Source organism: Lissotriton helveticus, chromosome 5_1 (genome assembly GCF_964261635.1).
Source record: "Lissotriton helveticus chromosome 5_1, aLisHel1.1, whole genome shotgun sequence".
NCBI lineage: Eukaryota > Metazoa > Chordata > Amphibia > Caudata > Salamandridae > Lissotriton > Lissotriton helveticus.
The window spans coordinates 2,006,046,957-2,006,057,581 of record NC_136065.1 but is presented as its reverse complement, the minus strand read 5'-3'; the positions used below and the strand labels follow the sequence as shown (position 1 = coordinate 2,006,057,581).

General features: G+C 48.9%; 1 pseudogene; it reads right to left on the bottom strand.

The window, feature by feature from the left end:
• Nucleotides 1-660: 660 nt before the first annotated feature.
• LOC144756168 (E3 ubiquitin-protein ligase TRIM39-like) overlaps nt 661-10,625 on the bottom strand; it is a 304,125-nt pseudogene continuing 294,160 nt past the window's right edge.

Here is a 10,625-nt window from a genome sequence, read left to right as displayed (position 1 = left end):
GAGACATCTTAAGCCAGTTCGGACTTTTATGTTATTATAAATGCACATGTTTTTGTCTTTGAGCCTGTAAAAAAAATGACATTTTCTTGAATGTCGTTTGCGGTTATGTTTTAAAAAAATCAAAAAAGGCGAAAATGTCACACAACACACTTGGTTTCAAAGTCTTCCACTTCTCCATCTGTTGTCCATTTTCACTCCCTCTTTCTTACATGCATTTTATTGCAGAATTAATTTACAGACAAATTATTTTTCTCATCAGACCAGATGAGGACGATTTCAAGACTAACTCCATCTCTACCTTACTGCGAGGGAAGGTGACCCTTGGGCACCGAAACAAAGTCTCTGTGCTCTGAAAGCAAGGGTGTGTTTTTTTTTTCCCTCAGCTGCTTGCAGTGCACATAAACTGTATCCTGGGGGCTGCGGTCCTACCTCACGGCTTCGGAGAGGAGGCAGCTGTCAGTCCTGACCCTGCACACAGATCTTTCTGTGCCTGCACACAGGTGTTATCACTGCTGCACAGTTCCCGTACCTGACGCTAGTGACAGAAACTCACATTACACACAGCTTCCCTACCCGATGACAGTACACATCATTACTGGTCCTTTACATGGTGACAGTGATTGAATTGTACACAGTGCTCTCACCTGGTGGAGTCAGTCTCCTCCGCTCTCACTCCCCTCCTGTCACCGGCAGGATCCGCAGCGTTCCCCTTTCCTTCCCAAAATCAGTGGGTCCTGGATGGAAGTAGGGCCGCAGGGTGCGGGGGAAGGTGGCCCCGGAGAAGGTGAAGAGCAGAGACCGGGCGGTCATCCACGTTATAGAACGAGAGCCTGCCCGCCTCATAGTCCAGGAAGAGACCCACAGCCGTGGGAGGCACACGGGGGGTCAGGAGGATGGGAGGGTCAGTGAGAGCTTCGTATTCATCATCCATGAACCCCACTCTCCAGAATCCATCCTCAGGCGCTAGTTCGATCTCCCCCTTCCTGCTCCTAGCCTCGTCACACACCCCCAGGACCCAGTCCATCTTGTCCCCCACCTCCACCTCCCAGTAATGCCTCCCTGAGCTCAGCCTCTCTCTCCCCAGTACAATGAGGAATTTAGTGAATCTCTGAGGCGTGACGGGCACATTCTGGTATACGTTTCCTATCCTCACGCTCCTTCCGTCCTTGGACAGGATGAGGTTCCGATGAGCAGTGTCCGGATCCAGGGTCACCGCAGCTGCAGGAGAGAGAAGCAGAGCTCATCAACCACTCAATTCAAACAGCAACTCACTCAAGCACATGGCACTCAGAACCAGGTACTCTCACAGCGGCACAAAACCTCATCAGCCCTGTTGTGTCCTGTAGAGTGGTGGGACCAACCTAGCTAATCGGCACTAGGCCTGACACGTGGCCCTAGAAATAAAGGAGTCAGACACTGGGAATAACTTGCTGGCTCTCCGTGCGCCCGTCTCTGAATAGCCTACGTGGGTGCGGAGCCTTTCTTTATTATAAGCGGTCACATGACTTCAACACTGCACGCCCCTTACGCCAGGGGCGGATCGTGGGCCCAGAACATAACATTCCTCCTAAAACAAGAAAAACTCAAAACTAAACTCAAAAACAGCTGCAATCCTGCAGTCTCGATGGATAGTCTATTGTACTAATCTTCATAGACTTCGAGTTCACTTTCCAAAACCACTACCAACACGTAGGACACATTACTGAACATTGTATTCAATACTGATACATAGAACAGTCTTACGTGAGGTAATCGCGTAGTCGGCAGGAAGGCGTCGGGTTTCGTCTCAGCCTTTGATCCACGCCCCTCTGGCTTGAACAGTCTGTCTCTGGGGCGGGGCTGGTCTCAGGTGCCTCCATGTCGGGCTCCTCCGGATCTGACACCCCCTCCTGGACCTCCGCGCCGCCTTCCGTCTCCTTGATCACCGCCCTCGGAGTGTTACTCTGGGTGACCTCGAGACTAGGCGTCGGCTCCCTTCCTGGCAAGTCCTGTGCAGTTTCGGTTTCTGTTGACAGAGTTGGTGAATCCGATGCTCTCAAACCCCCATGGAAATGTTTAAAGTGCGACACATTCCTGGTTACAGTCTCTCTTCCTCGGACCACAGTGATGCGGGTTCCTTTCACACCAATCACTCGCCAAGGTCTTCTTTCATAGTTCAACCGGAATTTTCCACTGGTCACCCTGTTACGGAGAAGTACCACATCTCCTCTGTTGAATTGTGTCACCATGGCTCTTCTCTTTTGGCTAATTTTAGCAAAGGCAGTTTTTCTTTTGCGGGCAATTGTTTCTTCATTCGCGGGTGCTGGGGCCCATTGGGGATGGTGAGGAATGGAATCGGGTATAATCCGTCCCATCAAGAGATGCGCCGGGGCTATCCCTGTAGTTGAATGTGGGGTTTGTCGGTAGCTGCGGAGAAAAGTGAAAATGGCCATTTCCACGGACTGTCCTTTGTCATGAGCAATGCGAATCACTTTATTGAGGGTCCTCATGAAGCGTTCCGCTTCCCCATTCGCTTGTTCCCATCGGGGAGTGATGCGTCGATGTTGAATGCCCAGAGATGATAGATAGGTGGCCAATTCCTGTCCTTGAAATGGGGGTCCATTGTCTGTGCGGATTTCACACATGGCCCCATGTGTGGCAATAATCTTCTCTACCTTCGGGATTACACACTCGGCACTGGTGCTGGCTATTATTTCTACTTCCGGATACTTAGAATGGTCATCAATCATGACCAGCGTGTACTTTCCATCCGGAAGACTGCCAAAGTCCATGCTGACCTTCTCCCATGGCTGTTGTGGGCGAGGTTCCACAGCAATCGGGGCTTCACGAGGAGCTTCCCCGGTCACTTGACACGCAGCGCATGTCCTTACCACCTGCTCCACCATGTCATCCATCAGGGGAAACCACACCTTTGTCCGTAAGCGTGCCTTGGTTTTGACTATTCCTTGGTGACCTACATGCGCTAACTGTATTACTTGATCAGTGAGGGCTGAAGGTATCACCAAGCGATGCCCCCGCAGAAGGCATCCTGCTTCATCCTCATTGAGCTCCTCCCGGACATGATACAGGCTTTCCATTATTTTCTGAGCTTCGGACGTAAGCATCTTCCACCCCTCCTTGGCCCGATGCCAGTTGGTCGTGTGAACAAGTTCTTTGGCCCTCTGGAGGCATGCGTCCTGTGCTGTGGCACTCACAATGTCACTGAGAGAGATGGGACGAGGGCAAGATCGCGCCACCACCCACCTGACATAGGCCTCCGTTTCATCAGCTTCCTCCATCTCCTCGGCCGTGGCTGGTCTGGGATGTCGTGACAGATAGTCTGCCGGGTTCTTTGCTCCGGGCTGATACTCGATGGTACAGTTGTACTCCTGTAGTTGAAGCAGCCACTTTTCTATGCGAGGCGGGGGTTTAGATGAGGTTCCCGCAAACAGAGACAGCAAGGGTTTGTGATCGGTCACCACAGTGAATGGTTTGCCATAGATGTAGAGGTGAAAATGTCGGCACCCCCAATGAATGGCAATTGCTTCTTTCTCAATCTGCGAGTACCGTTGTTCCGTGTCCGTGAGAGATCTGCTCGCAAAAGCAACAGGCGTCCAGTCGATGTCGTCTCTCTTCCTTTGCATGAGAACCGCTCCCAGTCCAGCAGGCCCCGCATCCACAGCAATGAGCGTGAAGTTGCGTGGGTCAAAGAAGGCGAGAGTGGTGTTGTTGGACAGAGAATCTTTGATGTCTCGGAAAGCTTTTTCTTGCTCAGGTCCCCAGTGCCAGGGAGTGGAGTCTTTGGTGAGGTCCCGCAGGGGGAGTGTGAGATTAGCCAAGTCTCTGATGAACCGGCCACAATAGTTGACCATGCCCAGGAAACTCCGGACTTCAGTGACGGTCTGCGGGGGTGGCGCATCTTTAATGTCTTTTACTTTATCCGGATCCGGGTTGACACCCTCGGCTGAGAAGACGTATCCAAAAAACCCTACCCGGTCCCGCAGGAATTCACACTTTTCTCGGTGGAGCGTTAGTCCTGCGTCTTTGAGTCTTCGAAATACTTGGGCCAGCCTTTGATTGTGCTCCGGGATGGTGCGGGCATGTATCATTATGTCATCACTGACATTTATCACTCCAGGTATTCCAGCAATTTGCTCCTGGATGACATTCTGGAATACCTCCGCTGCGCTGGAAATTCCGAAACTGAGGCGAGTGTATCGTCGAAGGCCGATGTGGGTGGAGAAAGTAGTGATGTTGCGCGACTCCATGTCCAACACCAACTGGTGATACCCTGATCGCAAGTCCAGCTTAGAAAACCAGCGGGCACCTGCCATCTCTCCGATGAGGTCATCTATAGTGGGCGTGATGTGACGCTCCCGTTTTATGGCGGCATTCGGGAGGCGCATGTCCACGCAGATCCTGACCGCTCCGGGTTGCTTCGGTTTCCGGGTGACCACGATGGGCGAGACCCATGGGGTGGGACCCGACACCTTTTCGATTATGCCCGCCGCTTCCAGTTTGTGGAGTTCCTCTTCCACCAGCGGCCGTAGATGGAACGCAATGCGGCGGTGTCGCAGAGCCACCGGCTGTACCGTTGGATCAATGTGCAGATGAATTTCTCGGCCTTTGAACTTGCCAATGCCCTCAAAAAGGTCCGGGTATTCCATGAGGAGATGTTGAACGGATTCCTCATGGACCCCAAAGGCAAATGTCACCACACCCAGGTCTTCAGCCGCTCTGCAACTCAGCAGCATACCTTGGCCTTCTTCCGACACAAAGACGTTGGTTTTGATGGTCTTGTTCCCATGGCGGATTACCGCTTTGAATTTCCCTCGAATCTTGAGAGGGGTGTCTTGCCCATACGCGAAGACGGTGATGGGGGTGGGACGCAGCGCCGGAGGCGTGGTCATGGTCCTGTAGAGGGAAACACTCATAAGGTTTATGGATGCGCCCGTATCCACCACTGCTATTAGATCTTGGTCCGCTACCTGTATGGCGCATTGAGGCAGTGGCCTGGTACGGCGGGCAGCGGTGCCGATCATGTGCACCTTGTGCACCGACCGTTCTTCTTCTTCATCGTCATCCATATCGCTGTGACTCTGTTCCCCCTCCATTATGGCCTGCACAGCGGGGCGTGGTTTACGGAAGTTCTTCGAACGGCACACCTTTTCAAAGTGATTTTGCCTGCCACATCCCGAACACCGCTTACCCCGTGCTGGGCATTCTGCCATCTGGTGTCGCGGACCTCCACAATAACCACATGACTGTCCCGACGCTCCACCCTGAGTGGGCGGTCTCTTGGGCCACTTGGTGGGCGTGTGTGTCTGTATCTTGTTAACCGGTTCCACTTTGACCGATGCCTGCAAAGCAGCCTCCATGTGCGCAGCCCTAGCTTTGGAGAGTTCTTTCGTGCGGCCAAGAGTTAGGATGTCCGTCAGCGGCTTGCCAGACTCCTCTAGAATCCGTTCCCTCAGTTTGGCCGACGCACATCCCTGTATAATTTGTCCCCGAATTTCCTCAGTGGTATCTTGAAACCCACACGTGAGCGCCAACCTTTTGAGCCTGGTGTGATATGTGTCCAGCGATTCCTCGGGCAGCTGGCGCGCTTGTCTGAACACAAATCGTTCATAATCTTGATTGGCCATGGGCTCAAAATGGGCATTGAGGGCATTAATCAGCGTGTGATGAGTTCTGGGGGTCGCCTCCGGGAGGGTCCGAGCAATGGAATGGATGTCCTTGCCGCCGAGATGTAACACCATGGCCCGTTTCTGTTCCTTGTGCGTCTTCGTAGCTTCGAAGAATACTAGGAGTCTATCCACCCACTCCTTCCATTTGGGAGCGAGCGCTGAGGGCGCACCCTCCACCACAAAGGGTTCAATGGGCGGAATCGTCGCCATCCTCCCAGTCGCGCCGGATCAGGTACTTCGCACGACCACCTGATGCGTGTGCTGAAGCGGGGCACCGCCCGGAGCAACGTGCAGATGTGAGCTGTGCGGCAGTAGGGTCGGAAATACCTACTCGATGTCCATGCACCAGGCCGCTCCTCCCGGCGGTCTGCGCGGGGGTGGGGTACGCCGCACGGCACGAGCACCACGAGCCGAGGGACAGGCTCGCGGCCGCCACACGGGGCAGGAGGCAGGTACCCTCACCCAGCGAGGATTCAGCAGCCACCCTCGTCGCCAATTGTTGTGTCCTGTAGAGTGGTGGGACCAACCTAGCTAATCGGCACTAGGCCTGACACGTGGCCCTAGAAATAAAGGAGTCAGACACTGGGAATAACTTGCTGGCTCTCCGTGCGCCCGTCTCTGAATAGCCTACGTGCGTGCGGAGCCTTTCTTTATTATAAGCAGTCACATGACTTCAACACTGCACGCCCCTTACGCCAGGGGCGGATCGTGGGCCCAGAACATAACAAGCCCCATAGCCGTTCAAATCTCTACAAAAAACAAGCATTTGAAATGCATTCGGTCTCGCCTTTGGGACTGTATATGTATTAAGCTATGCAGCACATTAGCCTGGGTGCTAAAGCATCTACTTTTGTGTAAGTTTACAAGTTTGTAATTCTGCACTATTCACAAAATCATTTAGGGGAAGTATCTTTACCAGTTCAGTGTCTCCGCACATAAAAAGACCTATCCTTTGTGGATAGCAAACAATCGTTAACTTACACAAAAGTGTACGTTTGCTTTGTGAATTATGCTCGTTCCGTCATTTGGGATAGGGTTCAAAGTGGGAGGCATTTTATTTTCCTGGGTAACCTTGCTGAGCAGAACTTGCTGGCATGACCCATTTCATACAGGGGCGGGCTGGTTTGAACATTTTGGTTTGCAGTCCGGCCCGGGCACTTATGCTGTGCTCCTCGAATCCTTGAAGACATAGCTTTTTCCTAAAATGCAAGACTGAAAACGAGATTTCTTGGCTTTTTTTTGCCTTTTCATGTGTCATGAAGACAGCAGTGACCAAGATTGTGCTAGGCGCTAACTGACAACATTTCCACACTGATTCATAATGCTTAGGAAATGTGAAACTTTCTCTAGTGTATTCAAAGGCTGGAAGTAGAATAGTTGATTAGCCTTCCAGACTATTTTAATCCATTTTCATCATTGCGGTCCCTACAAAATGATGACTAGTATTAGTGTTAGGGCACCTGTGTAGTTCTTCACACAGGACCGTGACAAGGGGGCAGAGTGTTATTAGGCGCCAGGCCCTTCTCTAGCCAGGACCCACAGATGCCACCTAGCGTTAGTGCCCTGAAACGTTCAGTTCTGACATTCATCATAGCTGTCGGTGACCTGCTGCTCCAATGTACTGCATGAAGACAGTGAAACTAGGATTGTTGAGTAAAGTATAAATCAAAAGATATCATAAAAGCTTTCCAACTGACAAGCACAATTATAATGCATTAAAAATGCGTTAATATTAAACAATCATTTTCTTGAAGTAATTTTCCAAATTATCCGTTAGGTAAGATATAGAATTGTTTCGGGTATCAAATGTTGAGCTACTTCATTGTAGATATCTGCTATAGTACACAAGCATCAAAGAAACCTAGCGTCACACGACTAGCTGAAAAATCTTTCAGCAGGTGGTGCTGTGGGACAAAGGAGGCTGCAATAGTGTGGTAGTCCGCAAGGGACAACTGGTCCTCTTCGGAGGGTGTTGAAATAAGCACCACCACAAACCCAAACGTAGCAACTTTACATTGAAAACCACCATAAATAAAAGCGGTAGTTGATAATTGTTATTATAACTATTGTCACCTCCAAGGTTACACAGAGTATACTATATTTATTATATTTATAGTGTGTTTTATCAGTCTACACTGCTAACAAGCAACTTCAAATCACAGAGTATACAATGTGTGTATCCAATCATATATTACTTGAATGATGATGCAATAAAAATGCTTAAATGTGAGTGATCATTTTTTTTAAGTCGTTCAGTGCCTTGGTTGGGCTTTTACAATTAAATGCTGCGCCTAAATAGCATTTACAAATAATATTGAAGCTCCTTTCTATAAACCCCTAGATTGTCTCGTATAAATCTACCAAGATGAAAAGGGCAGGTTACCATGAACAAGAACCAGATATTGATTTTCTTGCGGTGCAGTAAAGCATCGCCATTCTATTTTGCTGCTGTCAAAGCCACTCTTTAACAGCTGAAGTCAAATTGCACTATTTACAGCAAGAGCCTTGTCAAGTGGACCATAAGTATTCAAACAATCCACTATTCAAATGGCACTCTGCCACACTTATCGCTGATTTGATGAATACCCTGCCTCGGTGACTGAGGCCAGGAAAATCATTTTTCTAGAGGTTTTAGCGGCGGCTGGTGCATAGAGGGTGCAAGAGCGGCGCCCCACAAGCTCCAGCACTGACAGAAAGTGAACCTGCTCTTTGAAGCTTTGATGTCGGAAAAGTATTACCTAATTAATCGTCTCTTTGTTCGTTTTTTTATTTCTGTGCCTGTGACTTCCTGTGCTGCTAACAGGCAAATTGCGCATGTCAGCAGTAGAGCTATAATGTTGGTGGGATTCAAACTGTGGATTTGACCCATTTTTACCCAGCAATGAAGCCTAGAATGATCAATCTTAACTCATGGCAGCAAGGGGAGTATAGGACTAGACATAGAGACAACTTTAATTTTGATATACCATTATCAAATCAGTATCATACTCTGCAAGGGTTAGAGGATATTGACTGACTGCTCACTGACTCTAGAACTACCAATTCCATCTCCTGCGACCGGCTAGAGCATGAGGACCGTGGGATGGGAATCACTTTTGTAAACAATGAGGTAAGACACAGTGGAACCCATGAGCAAGGAGCGGGAACTTGTGTGTCGTAATGGACAATACAATGAAATTCCCCCAGGGATTACCCATGAGCACAATAGCGAAATAGATACAGTGGCTAGCCAAATAAATGAGGGAATTTGGTCATTTATGAGTTGGAACATTGCAGGGTTAAGATCCAAACTGGAAAATGAAAATTGGGTCAAACTGCTGATTACCTACGATGTTGTTAGTCTACAGGAGACATGGGCAGTAGAACCAGTTCATATCAATGGTTATAGAACTTATTTTTCCTCAGCAATTGGTTCACGCCACGGTAGGGCCAAAGGAGGCTTGTGCACCTATGTTTCCAACATGTTAGGATGCACAAAAATAGAAGTAGTCTTTAACAATATGTATTATCACATTATTCGGATTGCAGTTGATAAAGTGAAGGTTTTAGTCTTGATAAATTTTTATAACAACGTTGAAGGAGTAGACGTTGACAATGTTTTTAGAATACTAGGAAACGATATTAAAACTGATGGATGGGAGATTCAAGGAAGCCTGTGTTATATGGGCTGGAGATTTTAATTGTTCCTTATGTACTAAAGGAGAGAAAGGGACATGTGGAGTAAATCTTGATAAAGATATTATGTTTAGTCACTTTGATCACACTAAGTGTGGGGACCACCTAAACAAAATAATATTTGGGACTGATTTGGGTTTTGTGAATGGTCTGATCAGTCCTGAGGCCCTCTTTCTCCCTACCTTCAATGGAAGTGTGGAAAAGTAAATTTTGCCATGTTCTGTGTCCCTACGTGTCATCCATCATATGTTATGTGTGCATGATTAAATATGCATATGTATTCCCCATGTTCGATTAATGACGCAATTACAGTTGTGTCCACCTCTAGTATGTCAGTCCCAGTTCTCGTGAATACTACGAATATCAGGCCTATGTAAAACCACGTTGCCACGCTTCTCAGTGTGCACGTTATTCTATTGAAAAGTCCCCGTTTCTAGGCCTCAAAAGGGCCCGGACACCAGATTCAGCTCCTGTCTCCTGAAGCCTCGCTGAGGAGCGATACAGCCCCCACCTGTATCCTCGACCCTTCACTTACTTCTTGCCTCGCAGTGCCCGGCTCACCCTGGCTCTGCCTCTGAGTCTGCCAAGAATATGTTATGATTCCAGTTATCAGTTCAGTCCTCCTTCTCTGCATTCCTAAAGCTACTGTATCGCATCGATAGTTTCCGTCATTGTCTAGCCTTCACGTCTCCACGTTAGAGAAATACTGCATTTAATGGTCATTTAATATTCTTCATCACGTACTACATGTAGAATAATGCATGGTCCAGTCTTAGAATCAAGTTAGCCTTTCCCCTCCTGACTTCTAGTTTATATCAACATGTTCTCTAAACATCAGATACTAGATACTGTTTAGGTACATGTCGCCCTGACTCTCCAGACTTCAGTCTCTGCTCCTAGCACAGAGTTCATAGCCCCCAGCTTCTCCTAGTAACACGTCATTGCTAGTTTGCGCGCACCATCAGGTTAGAGGTCCCGGCTCCTCAGGTAGCCCCCTCCATGGTTTCCGCCCCATTCATGACATATTCTGTTACGTTTGCATCACATGTCTATGTATACGCCCTGTTACACCTCTTTTCACCCTTATCTTTCGCGACTGCTACGCGTCACGCCTTTTGCTCCACTCACTGCTACGCCTATTGCAATGTAATGCTATGTGTTTGCGTTATGTATATATGCTCATGTATTGTTATTAAAAGTGAGACGCCGTCATTCCCGATCCTGTCCCCGGCAGCTGCCATCCTATTCCCGTGCAGGTCATCCTGTTCCTGTCCTTATGCTGTA